A 15,084-nucleotide genomic window follows, 5' to 3' on the forward strand; every position below is an offset into this window, starting at 1 on the left:
AAACTAAATTAGACAAAGTGCATTTAAAAAGTGTACTTAAGTATGTTAAGAAATATTGTGATGAAAGTGTACTTACTATTAGTTAAGCTTAATTAGACAGTATTAAAAAGTGCATTTTTAAAAGTGCACTTAAGTGTGTTTATAAATATTATGTTGAAAGTGTACTTCCTTTAATTTAATTTAAGCTTAATTAGACATTAATACAAAGTGCATTTTTAAAAAGTGTCCTTAAGTGTGTTAGTGAAATATTATGATGAAAGTGTACTTACTATAAGTTAAAATTAATTAGATATTATTACAAAGTGCATTTTTAAAAGTGCACTTAAGTGTGTTTATGATGAAAGTGTACTTTCTTTAAGTTAAGCTTAATTAGACATTATTAAAAAGTGCATTTTTAAAAGTGCACTTAAGTGTGTTTATAAATATTATGATGAAAGTGTACTTACTATAAGTTAAAATTAAATACATATTATTACAAAGTGCAGTTGTAAAAAGTGCACTTAAGTGTGTTAATAAATAGTGTCATTAAAGTATATTCCATTTAAGTACGCTTAAGTGGTCTTTAATTTATATTATATTATATTATCAGCAAGTGCACTTCTCAAAAAGTATACTTTTATTATTTTAAGCACACAAAAAGTATGCTTTCAATACACTTAAGTACGCTAATTTTTCACAAGGGATAAACATGAAGAGTCTAAATTTAAATACCTGTATGTTAAGGTTTCATCGTGCTTAGATGTTTCTTTCATTATTTAATATGAGCAGGAAGAGATCTGAGTTCAGGTGAAGTCAGGAACAACACACAGGTAAAACTAAACAGACTGGTAGTGTCGGTCACATGACTTTATACTTACAAGTCTGTGCAGCACTTCATGAAGCAACACGAATACTTTTTATGCTCATAAAGTTTGTCTATGATAGGTTTTAACAAAACAGCACACGCATGTGTTAAAAAAAATCAGCAATTTACATACAAATATATAAAGACATGCTTGTAAATGATAATTTTTCATCATGCTCTTACAATATGTTTAAATTCAGTGATTTCTCTTTAAAGGCAGTGTCAAGTGTTTTTCGTCTTCTTTGCTGTTTTAACCCTCACTTGATAGGGAGGTACCAATAATGAACATTTACTGGGTTTCACTCAATAACCAAGCCTTTGTTGCATCTATGCTTTTCATTTTATTTATCTTTACTTTTTGTAGCCCAGGTATTTACAGGTGAAAAACCTTAAATCAGAACACACCAACCGTTTACAAATTTGCACATTTCTTTAAAACTAAATACACATGACTCAAAAATTATAAATTATCAAATCTGACTCTAAATACCATATACACATATATAATCACACACACATATATATACACATAACAAAACAAATAACCAGATTTTAATTTAATAATTTTAGTTTAAACCTCAGGTTATAAATTACAATTTAAACTACAAGAAGCACAATGAATTCAATGAGTAACTAAACAGTTAAATAGTTAAGCAGTGAGTTTAGTATATTCTTCATAAATATTTACAATCCATATTATTCATTCCCATTAATCCTACAATTTACAATCTCAGTAATTAAATATTTTTTAATTTAAATTTTTTTCCCTTTTTTTATGCAAAAATAAAACTATACACACGTTTAAACCATGTCTTTTTTTACAACTAATTTAGAACAATAATAGTCCTCATTTCAGACTGCACATTAAACCCAAATCACATAATTTAGCAGACTGCAATAAAGTTAACCAAACAACTTTCACTATCATGTAAATCAGGAATGGGGAACCCTGGGTCCTGGAGGGCCACTGTCCTGCAGAGTTTAGTTCCAACCCTAATCAAACACACCTGCATTTCATTTTCAAGTAATCCTGAAGACTTGAATTAGATTTTTCAGGTGTGTTTAACTCACACAGATAATCCAGTGCATAAACACAAGTGCAGTTTCCCCCTCTATTCATCAACGCTTCACCAGCGGCAAAACCATCCAGTGACACTCGCAACAGAGTCTGAATAAAGTGCCAATCTTACCGGCTGTCTGTTCAGTCTTTAAATTAGTATCACTCAGCTTCAGACAAACCTCAATGGGAATGCCACTTCTCTTTCTTGCGTTGCTGGTGCGTTCACTGGCTACACTGAATCGGAAATGTGCATCTCTTATCTCCGCTCGAGTGGACACAGGTGATCGATAATTAGGTCCGCATGATCGCTGATGAGGCAATCGCCGCAATTTTTGAATAACACTTTGTAAAAGTGAGTCGTGCCGAGAACCAAAACACATTTGTAGCCAATCAGCAGTAAGGGGCGTGTCTACTAATGACATATGTATGATAGAGCGTTCAGTTCTATCAGGGGTTTAAGCAAATGAAAAAACAGTCAAGCAGGGACACTTATGTGCTACTTCACGTTTTTTAACCTGCAGCAGTGCAGCATGAACTGTTTATCCACAGCAACATTTTGACCTGTCTCTTCCTCTTGTGCCGGGGGTTTAACGTCGCCTTCAGAGTGAAACGGAGCAACACCATTCACACGTTAAAACACACAGTAGTATCAAAACACTTTCGACCTAGATTACCATAGTAACACACATTGCATTCACTCGTTTATGACATTGCCTGGGTTCTGTACATGTGGGGCGAGTCTATCAAAAGAGGGTCCAGATCCTATTGAGGTAGGAGCGTGTTTGTTTTTGTGATTTAAAATATCAACAATAGTTACCAGAAATCCCTTACCCTACCTTTAATGAGAATGAAAAAGTTTAAAGCCACTTAAATGCCTTATTTTCACAAATGTAAAATATTATTTTAGCTGCAAAACCCTCCAAGTGCATGCAAACTCTACTTCGATGGACAAGACATATTAAACAGTTACAAAAACACTAAAACTGCAACTAGAAACAGTGCAATATTTCTGAAAAACCTGAGGCAGAGATTAAGCAAATTTAAAGTAAATGTATTTGAAGAACATAATACATGCTAAGAGCATTGAGTTTATTATCTCATCTGAGGTGGCAGTTTATTAAACAAGTTTTTATGGATTATGTTATTATTATTAACTTATCTGTGTGGATTTCTTGAGTTAATACTAATGTCTGGTTAAAATGTCATGTCAATTGCTGCACCAGAAATGTGTTTAATAAAAAATATTGACATGTTAATAATAAGCAATAATACTTATTTCCCCCACTCCCTTACGAAAAAGACGTTTATTCAAGTGTGCTATAAGTATACTTCTTTTAAACTTAAAATAAGAAAGTATACTTTCAGTTAAGTTTTTATGTACTTCTCTAAAATGTACTTTCGGTACTTCTCAGAAAAATACTTAAATTGTACTAAAGTATACTTGACCTATACTGACAGAAATGTCTAAGTATATTTGGCCTATACTTGTTTACTGACATATACTTAAAAGTATAAAGTAAAAATGCAACAACGAAAGCTACATCAAGAATGCTGCAAAAAGCCATATGAATAGCCCTGGTGAAAAATAAATATACTTTATTGTATTTCAAGTATATTTAACTTTGCAATAGTACATTACAAATATACTTAGAAAGAAAAATACCATCTTTGAATATATTGAAAGTATGCTTACAACATATTTGCTTACAATTAAACTTTTAACATATTTCAAAATAATAATAATTTAGTATATTTTCTAAAAGTATACTTTAAAAAAATATATACTTGGAGTTAAAGTTCTGTGCAATTTTTTAAAGTATACTAATTTGAACTTATTTTAAAGTTTATTTTAGGTATACTTTATTTGTTAAAGTTATCATTATAATATTGCACTGACAGCATATTTATAAAATACATTATTTAGCATCCTTTAGAAACAGTTTATTTAAAGTAAATTTTATATGTAGTGTACAAATGTATATTATCTTTATGGAGAGTCTTTAGTGTTAGTAAACTAGTAGGTTATTAATTTTGTGCTGCAGGTATACTTGCAAGTATTCTTTTACTACACTGTAAAAAATATTTTGCTGCCTGAAATTTTGAATCAACTCGGATTTACAAGTCATTTCAACTTACTGTTATTTATCTTGACTAGAGATTAGTTGTTATAACTACAGGTGAGTTGTTATAACTTATAAAATTAAGTTGACTCAACTATTTGATTTAACAAAAAATGTTAAGGCAGCAAAGTATTTTTTACAGTGTACACTTTTAGTTAACTAGTGTACTCATACTGAAAGTGTACATGCAAGTGTTCTGTTAGTGTACTCTTAGTAAACTAGTAAGTTACTAATTGTGTGCTGCAGGAATACTTGCAAATATTCTTTTACTATACTTTTAGTTAACTAGTAGTTTACTACTCAACTTTTCTTTAAGTGAACTTAACATCATACTATATATATATATATATATATATATATATATATATATATATATATATATATATATATATATATATATATATATATATATATATATATATATATATATATATATTGCACTTAAAGTACAATACTCCTGTGTATTAATTTTTATACATATACCTTTTAATTGTACTTTCAATTTGAAGCTAAATCTTTCGTATGCTATCAGTGACCTAATCAAACAAAAATAATAAATACAAAAATTATAAATATATTATTTATATATTATATACTCACTTTCAACATTTGATATGTAATCTATATTCTATGTGAATAAAATATAAGTTTATGAAATTTGTAAATTATTCCATTCCTTTTTACTCACAATTTCTACAGTGTCCCAACTTTTTCTGATATGAGGTTGTATATGTATCTATATATATGGCTGAATCCCCTGAATATTAACTTTCGTTCTGGACTCCATTTCCCATAATCCTGCATACCTGGGCTGATTACTCTGCCACCTGAAACTCATTGGACAGCCTATATAAACTCTCTTCAGTCAGTGCAAAGTCTTGATTTGTACCGGCTGTCATTGCTGAGCGGTTTGCCTGCCTGCGTATCTATCTGTATTTATTGATCTTTATCTGTTTTACCCGGTTTATGAGTATGTTTGTTGACTGCCCTGACCCTTTTGCCTGTTTCATGACTAAGAGATTTGCCTGCCCTTCATTGCTGTGTTTGCTGTTGTTTGACCTTGCCTGTTGGAATATGATTGTGTTTAATAAAAACCTGCAGATAGATCCTCAGTGTCAAAGTGCTTTGTTACACAAGCAGTATACAATAAGCAACCTTCCAGTTCACTAAGAGCACACCAACAGAACACTGGCATGTACACCCCCAGTATATTAGAAAGTTAAGAGTGCAATCGATGATATTGCTCCTGTAAAAGTTAGGAAGAAGAATGGCAGGCAAAAATCACCTTGGAGAAACTCAACAGCAGTCCAGAATATGAAGAAACAATGCAGAAAAGCTGAGCGCATATGGCGGAAGACAAAACTTGTAGTCCATTATAATATCTATAAAGACAGCCTCCGTGCTTTCAGTGTAGAACTAGGCACAGCTAGACAGACTTTCTTTTCAAATATTATAAACGACAACATAAATAACACACGCACTCTTTTTGCTACTATAGAGAGACTAACAACCCCCCCCCCAAGTCACATTACAAGTGAAATGCTCTCAGACAGCAAATGCAGTGAGTTTGCTTACTTCTTCTCTGAGAAAATCAATAATATCAGAAAGGTGATCAGCACATCCTTGAGCTGCGCCGGGGTCAGACAAATCAGACCACAACATCAGAAAGTAGTTACGATGTCTGATTTCGAAGCAGTTGATGGTAAAATTCTGGAAGAAACAGTACAGCATCTTAAAACATCAACCTGCGCCCTTGACACAATCCCAACATCTTTTTTAAAAAGTGTCTTTAACTGTTTAGAAGCAGATCTCCTAAAAGTGGTAAATTCATCACTTATCTCCGGGACTTTTCCAAAGTCCCTTAAAACTGCAGTTGTTAAGCCCCTCCTAAAAAAGAGCAACCTAGATAACACTGTATTGAGCAACTACAGACCAATCTCAAATCTTCCTTTCATAGGCAAGATCATTGAAAAAGTTGTTTTCAATCAGCTGAACAAATTCTTAATTTCTAATGGTTACTTTGACATTTTTCAATCTGGTTTCAGACCACACCACAGTACAGAGACAGCGCTCATAAAGATAATAAATGATATTCGCCTCAACACAGACACAGGCAAACTATCAGTGCTGGTGCTACTCAACCTCAGTGCTGCTTTTGACACTGGCGATCACAACATACTTCTTGACAGGCTGGAAAACTGGGTCGGGCTTTCTGGGGTGGTCCTAAAATGGTTCAGGTCATACTTAGAAGGGAGAGGTTATTATCTAAGTATAGGTGGCCATAAATCTGAGTGGACATCCATGACATGCGGAGTCCCGCAAGGCTCAATTCTTGCGCCACTCCTGTTCAACCTGTATATGCTCCCACTAAGCCAAATAATGAGAGAGAACAAAATTGCCTACCACAGTTATGCAGACGACACTCAGATCTACTTAGCTCTATCCCCTAACGACTATAGCCCCATTGACTCCCTGTGCAAATGCATTGATGAAGTTAACAGTTGGATGTGTCAAAACTTTCTTCAGTTAAACAAAGAGAAAACTGAAGTCATTGCGTTTGGAAACAAAGATGAAGTTCTCAAAGTGAATGCATACGTTGACGCTAGGGGTCAAACAACTAAAAATCAAGTCAGGAATCTTGGTGTGATTCTGGAGTCTGACTTTAGTTTCAGTAGTCATGTCAAAGTGTCACCAGGTGACGATTCGTGGGGGCGGAACCAAAAGTATGGAAGATGGGTTCCACCCGACGACAGTTCCGCCCGGACGATTAAAACCGAACACAGGATTTCCGGGGTTTCCCCGAAAGCGAAATCAGGCCGTATCATGCACAGGTGTGATCGATTAATGCAGCGATCGCTGATAGGCCAACGAGTAGGGAAAGCAGAGGATAAAAAGATAATTGAACACTCAAACTGGGTGCTTTTTGGTGCGTTTGTTGTCCGCTGTGCAGAGCTGTGTACGTGCCTTACACTGTTCCCTTAGGGAAGGAAGCGGGAGCCAATGACGGTGCAACTAGAAGGAAAGAGGAAGAAGAAGTGACTGGGTGAAGTGTAATTATTATAACTACGTGACTGGATTAGGCCAACAGTAAGAGAGTTACGGAGCATTGGTGAAGAACTGGGCACGTGAGTACCGCATACAAATTTGCAGCAGTTGTAATGAGGTGTACTTGGAGCGGGTTGTGAGTGTGTTGTAACGGCCATACGGGGAGAAAAACGTAGGCGAGCCAGGAACAACAACTAAGGCGAGTGGGAGATCGCTGTCTGGAGTTCGCCCCGCCTTCACGTGAGTACCACTACTATTAGTCATACGGAGTGTGTTATTGCTGCCAGCCTGTGTGTCCGAATTAGGTTTGGGAGTTTCCTCAACCGAGTGACCGGCCCCAACGGACGGGCACAGGGTGGGCGAGTCGAGTGAGGCACAGTCGACGCGACGAAGAGGTCCCACGGCCACTACTATTATTCTCTCCTTTTTGGTGCGGAGACTGCACCCAACGAATCCCCTCTCAGGGACCTTGGTCGAGCTGGGCGCCTGTTTGGAGTCACGTAAATGTGTGAAAATTGCTGTGGGTGAGTCTGAACTTTACTTTGTGGGTGTGTGCACTAAGAATTGCTGTGTGTGCTGTGTTGGTAGAACCAGGTGCCGCCCTCAGTCCAGGAAAATCCTTGGGAGGATACCAGCTAGTTGCAGTCATCCCAGTAAAAGGAGGTAACCCGTAAAGTGGGATCCCCGGTGCGTCAGCCATCCCCTATACCGATCCCGAGCGTGGGCGAGCGCGGGCAGAACCTATCTGCACAACTGTGAGAGTAGTAGAGAAACGCACGACACCTGTTGAGTGGCGCTGGGGTTCATCCTGTAGTGCAAGTGCATGTACATCTACCTTTCCCGTACGGAGCCTCTTCAAGGGTTTGCCCCAGTCAGTACCCCCAAGATCAGAGTGGAGGGGAAGGAACTAGGGAAGCGTTCAGGCCAGTACGCATCATACCCGGCGTCCCCTTGTGTGTAGCTGGCGCTTTGTGGATCCACTGCCCCCGGGATACATGTTGGGTGAGACGACCACTTATTACTTACCTTTGTGTGAAACCCCTTACGTGTGGTGCAACTTACCTTTGTCTTCTAGGCCGTTGTGAAGAGGAACGTAAAAGTCCCAGTGTAATAACCCTCTTACCTTTGTGTGAAACCCCTTACCTGTGTGGTGCAACCTGCCTTTGCTTTCTAGGCCATTGTGAAGAGGAACGTAAAAGTCGCAGTGTAATAACCCTCTTACCTTTGTGTGAAGCCCCTTTCCTGTGTGTGTGAAATATCTTACCTGTGTGGTGCAGCTGACCTCTGTCTCCTAGCCCGCTGTGAAGAGGAACGTAAAAGACCCAGTGTAGTAAGCCCCTACTTTGGTGTGAAATACCTCACCTGTGTGGTGTAACTTACCGCTGCCTCCTAGTCGCTGAGAAGAAGAACGTAAAAGTCCCAGAGTATTAACCTTCTTGCCCTTGTTGAAAATATCTTACTTGTGTGGTGTAACTTACCTCTGTCCCCAGCCCGCTACGAAGAGGAGCACAAAGGTCCCAGCGAGACCAACCCCCTTGTACCTCTGTCTGGACCACCTTGCCTGCGGACTTCATCCATCTGAGTCCCCCACGCACGGCCCCCGAAGAGGACGCCAGGAACCTTAAGGAACAAGAGAAAGAAACAAACATCTCAGACTGGTGATAGGAACAGGTATCGACAACAGTTTCTAACACAGCACTAATTCGACTTTCCTTTCTGCCTCCAGGAGAAGCGGAGGGCGCCACGGATAGCAGGGTCCCTCTAAGAAAAGAGTCCTAGCCCCCGCTGCACTCGAAGTGGTCCTGGAGACTAGAAGCAGAGTTGCTTTTAAATTGCCCTTCCCCCTTCCCCTTTCCTTTTAAATATTTAATAAAGTGTTATTTTAATATTAGTATACTTGTCTGTCTGGTCATTGGGGTGGTCTTGGGAACCTCCTCGAGGTGGAAACTAGGAAGGGGCGTGACCTTGTTTAGCTATCTTTGGGTCCGCCCCGGCCTGTGTTTTATGAAATTGCACTGTCCCCTTTTAAAATAAACCATTAAATCAAATCAAATCAAATCAAAATAACTAAATCAGCATACTATCATCTCAAAAATATTGCAAGAATTAGATGCTTTGTTTCCAGACAAGACTTAGAGAAACTTGTGCATGCTTTCATCACCAGCAGGGTGGATTATTGTAATGGCCTCCTCACTGGCCTTCCCAAAAAGACCATTAGACAGCTCCAGCTCATTCAGAACGCTGCTGCCAGGATTCTGAGCAGAACCAAAAAATATGAACATATCACACCAGTCCTCAGGTCTCTACACTGGCTACCAGTTACATTTAGGATTGATTTTAAAGTATTATTAATGGTATATAAATCACTCAATGGACTAGGACCTCAATACATTGCTGATATGCTCATTGAATATAAACCCAACAGATCACTCAGATCATTAGGATCACATCAGCTAGAAATACTAAGGGTTCACTCAAAGCAAGGAGAGTCAGCTTTTAGCTATTATGCCAGTCGCAGCTGGAACCAGCTTCCAGAAGAGATTAAATGTGCTCCAACAGTAGTCACATTCAAATCCAGACTCAAAACACATCTGTTTAGTTATGCATTTACTGAATGAGCACTATGCTGCGTCTGAACTGATTGCACTATATTATATATGCACTGTTTTAATTTGTTTTATTTCTCTTGATTTTATTCTTATTTTTAACTGTTTTATACTTTTATTCCTGTTTTATTCTTTTTCACACATTTAAAGAGTTTTTATTAAAATCACATTTATTTTCTTTTAATTGATATTTTAAATTCATGTATCTTTGATTTTTGTTTTTTCATTTGTATGTAAAGCACTTTGAATGACCTCCGTGTACGAAATGTGCTATACAAACAAACTTGCCTTGCCTTGCCTTGACTAGTAAACTACTAGTTAACTAAAAGTATATTAAAAGAACATTTGGAAGTATACCTGCAGCACAAAATTAGTAACTTACTAGTTTACTAAGAGTAATCTAACAGAACATTTGCATGTTCACTTGAAGTATAAGTCTAGAAAACTACTAGTATACTCATGAGTTCACTTGCAGTACAAATGAAGAACTAATTGTGCACTAGTTGTACACTTAAAGTTGACTACTCTTACACTTATAGTACACTTAGAAGTATACTTTTATATACTACAAGTGGGCCAATTTAGTCCCAAGCGGTATTCAAGCAGTACACTTACAAGTATACTAGAACATAAATGTTAGTACACTTTTTTTTGTTAGTACACTTACTACATAAAGTAAACTTAAAACTATACTCCAACATTACTTAAGTATACTTAATAAAATTAACTTGAAGTTTACCCTTACGAAAAAGAAGTACACTTCAAGTTAATTTTATTAAGTATACTTAAGTAATGTTGTAGTATAGTTTTAAGTATACTTTATGTAGTAAGTGTACTAACATTTATGTTCTAGTAGTAAACTTGTAAGTGTACTGCTTGAATACCGCTTGGGACTAAATTGGCCCACTTTTAGTATATAAAAATATACTTCTAAGTGTACTATAAGTGTAAGAGTAGTCAACTTTATGTGTACAACTAGTGCACAATTAGTTCTTCATTTGTACTGCAAGTGAACTCATGAGTATACTAGTAATTTTCTAGACTTATACTTCAAGTGTACATGCAAATGTTTGTTAGATTACTCTTAGTAAACTAGTAGGTTACTCATTTTGTGCTGCAGGTATACTTCCAAATGTTCTTTTAATATACTTTTAGTTAACTAGTAGTTTACTAGTCATATACTGAAAGTGTACATGCAAGTGTTCTGTTAGTGTACTCTTAGTAAACTAGTAGGTTACTTATTGTGTGCTGCAGGTATACTTCCAAGTGTTCTTTTAATATACTTTTAGTTAACTAGTAGTTTGTGAAGAAGATTTTTTAATTCAGAACTATATCTTTGGTGAACATGGTACTCAGATTCAAATGTGTTTTGCAAGTATGTATGTCTCATGTTTGTAAGCTGAAGACTAGCAGTCTTAAAGACTGCAATGTATGCAGGGTTTAAAATATGGTAACTGAGAGCAGAGCTAAAAATGCATAGGCTGACATTTGGAAGGAATGAAGTCACAACACCTGTCAAACATAAAAACATGCTAAAAACAACTACATGGGAGGGGTTTCAACTTTTAGAGAACTGTATATGAGGTTGCATTCTGAAAAAGACTCTTTAGTTGCTTGGCCACCAACTCGGCCTTATTGTTGTATGCAATAAAGTCATCTTTTGGCAATGGAACCCTCTGCTGAAAATTATTTTTCATAATCACTATAAAAAATCCACAACATTTGGCGCCCAAACAGGGACTGGAAAGGAGCATGGAGGTGGATGACCGCTGTGGGCTAAGTTTGGATGAGCAGCATACACAGGACCAGGTGAGCAGTTTTTGCTTATTTACTGGTGTACTGTTGTGTTGCTCATCTGGGTTGGCTCATGGTGGAAAGACTTTCACAATGCTCTTCCAATATAAGAACTAAGATTAATATAAGATAAAAAGGGTTCCATTTCCAAGGATTTTGATGCATGGTGTGATATTTTTATGATGAAGAAGGGATTAAACAGCCTGAGCTCGGGTGTAATCTGTGGTTTTGCTAAGTAAGCCTTGTTTTAGCATTAACCTGGAACAGATTGTTATATTGCTAAGGGGCAATAAAAAGTTAAATTGCTGACGGGCAATGAAATATATAATCTGTGTTTATTTTTAAACATATAAAAGGCCTTTGACGAAGGGCCTTTGACGAATAAAATAGACTGTAACAGATTATAAAAAATGCTTATTGCAAGAGGGCTATTGATTAGATGTAATAAGCTGATACACTGTAAATGAATAATTTGTATAAAGAAAAAAGTAACATGGTTTTGGAAGCAAATCCATGTTTCAATTTGTTAGGTTAAGTATTTAAGCATATGTTGATTTGACATCAATACTGCATTTTATTTACAGTGTATGAAAAAAAATAAGATAAAATTAAATAATCTGTGTTTACTCTGTAAGAGGGCCTTGACGGATACAGGTAGACTGGAACAGACTATTAAAAATGCTTATGGAAAAAAAGGATAAAATTAAATAATCTGTGTTTATTCTGTAAGAGGGCCTTGACGGATACAGGTAGACTGGAACAGACTATTAAAAATGCTTATGAAATAAGCGGATACACTGTAAAATAATGATAGCAAAAGGAAAAGTACTTTGGTTTTTCAAGCCATTAATGTGTTACTTTGTTAGGTTAGGGTAACAAAAAATGTATATGTTGATTTAACATAAATGCTGCATATTTTAGAGTGTATGGATAAAAAATAAATAAACAAAGCATGAAACAAAAGTGTTATAAAGTGGATAGGGGTCTGAAAGGGCAGAATAGTTTTTTATGAAAACAGCTCTTTATATATATATTTATATGATAGAGGTCTGAACGGATAAAATATTATTCTGTAGATACCGCCCTAATGCATGATAAAAAGTTTGACTTGTGAGTAAAAGTGGAAAGGATCCTCAACAGTGAAAAACAAGTGGTGTCATGTTTAAAGTGTGAATGACTGGGTGTATGTTATAAATAGAGTGAGTGCAGGCCTGACTGAGTGCTGTGGATGAAAGAGCTAGCAGTGAAGTGAAATACCGGTTAATATAAGTAAAATAATAATAATAATATATTATTTATATAATAAAGTAATAAGAGATTAAAATTATAGGTAAATGGTATATATAGGTTGAAAGGAGGTTTTTACATCTATATTGTATATCTTAATCCAATGAAAAATATTTGTGTTTAAGACTATTGTAAAGGGAAAAAATAGTATTACCTGACAAATAAAACAAATTGAATTGAAGGGAGAAACATTAATTAAGAAGGAACTGCTTGAAAAACATTTGCAGTGTAGAAAAAGTAATATTGGAGAGAAAATGGTAAGCTTGACGTTTACTTAGCTTGAAAGTTAACTGGAATAAAACTGTTTTTATTTGTTAATTTTTTAACGTTAAAAAGTTAAAAAATTGCTAAATATGATAGAGAAGATTGAATGGAGAAGTAACAGGTGTAGAGTAAAGTCATAGTTGTTATTCTTGTGGAAATATCTATTGGGCAGAGATCTGATAAAGAATGTGTTGAAGAAATTGTCATGAAGGGAACATTTGATGTTGCAATGTGTAAAGAAATGGATATTGTAAATAAGCCTATATTAAATCAAAAGAAAGAAAAGAAGGATGGATTTAAAGAAGAAAAGCATTGGCATTATTAATGACTAAAGGGGAACATATATAGATTAGAAAAATGTTAAAGGAAGTTGATAATGGAACAAAAAGAAAGTGTGTTAAATGTTAATCCAAATTTGTTCATGCATACTGTAGAAGGTTGATTTCCAGTACTCAAGGGCACTGTGGAAATTATAAGTAAAATGTAAATGAAAGGATCAGTAGATATAGAATAGGATAAATTAAACAGGTTTGGGAGTAAAGCTTAAAAATGTGGAAAAGATACTAAATTAAAGAAATTTAAATTATTATCAGGAAGAGTATGAGAGTAAAGAGTGTAGAGTAAAAAGACAAGATGCATTGTTTACACACAGGGGTGAAAAAAGATGAGGTAAAAAGAGATAAATGAAAAATAAGAAATAAAAATAGGAAAAACATTAGAAAGAATTAATGAAGTAAAATTAGAAGAGAGTAGAGAGGGAGAGTAAAGAGGAGTTGTCATCTGATGGAGTAATGTGGATATGGGGAAAAAGATAAATGATGGCTTAGGCTACTGGCCTTACAATTTTTAAGTTTAATAAAGGTATTAAGGACCTTGTGAGGCTGATCACTTACCCTCAGGCATTCATGGGACTGGGAAAAGGACTAAGTTGTGGCAATGGAGAAATGAATGAAACCTTTGACCGGTGGACTAACGTTACATGAGGAAGGACTATTTTTGAACATTATCATAGCAGTGTGGCAGCCACTGCTTGGACTCTAAAAGCACAAAGAGAAAACTGGGAGACACAGAGAATCCAGTTTTGTTCAGAGACAATAAAAAAGAGACTGAGGGAAATCCAGAAGGAGACCCTGGAATGACAACACTGTTTTGAAATGCAAAGTGAATAACAGTGATGACTCTTGTGTTCAGCTACTTTCAGCAATTCCTCCAAAAAGCCAGAATCCTGTACCCATCATAAATGACTTTGCAGCATCACCATCCTAGAAAGAAAACAACTTGAACTGGGAGAGACAAAGAAAACATGCTGAGGACAACAAAAAGCCTGGCCACGCTAAGAGAGACTTTCACTATGTCCATGTACCAGTTCTGTGAGTGAAGGGGGGAGGGTGACAGCAGCCTTTCAAAGTCCAGTTTAAGGTCCAGAAGAGTTGTTAATAATATGATTCTCTGGACAAGTAGTGGTAATTCAATGTATGTCTATACACAATAAACAAAACCATGACCATATCTATTCTCATATCAAAATCACACTCCTGTTTACTGTTTACTTGTTAAACAAAATATGCATAATTTGGGTTAAGCCATTGGAATTTGTGTTTTCCAGAAGGGTATAGGGATTATAGATATAAAGTAAGTAAGACATGATATTAAAGTGATATTAACTTAATCAAAGCAAATGTATAATACATAGTGATGTACAACAAACAATGAATAAATTGGAAAATTTATTGACGCACAAATTTCTAATGCAAAGTTATCAAAGTGGGAATTTCATTGTATTATAATATGATCATGAGAAAGATATTCAACTTAAAAAGTGGCAAAATAAATTATATGACAAGAAATTGATATAACATCAGAGAAAGGTAAACAAGAACTAGTAAAGAGTATGGTTGAAAATCAGTTAATAGAATAATGACTTAATGTAACTGACTTATTTCCACAGGTCTCTTGTATACTGGAAAAGATTGTGAAGAAAAGGATTTATGGGATATGATGGGAAAAAAAAACTATATAAAGCCAGTGGATCTCCATAATGTTTAAGAATTACATTAGAATTAT

The sequence above is a fragment of the Misgurnus anguillicaudatus genome, chromosome 19 (genome assembly GCF_027580225.2).
Source record: "Misgurnus anguillicaudatus chromosome 19, ASM2758022v2, whole genome shotgun sequence".
Classification (NCBI taxonomy): Eukaryota; Metazoa; Chordata; class Actinopteri; order Cypriniformes; family Cobitidae; genus Misgurnus; species Misgurnus anguillicaudatus.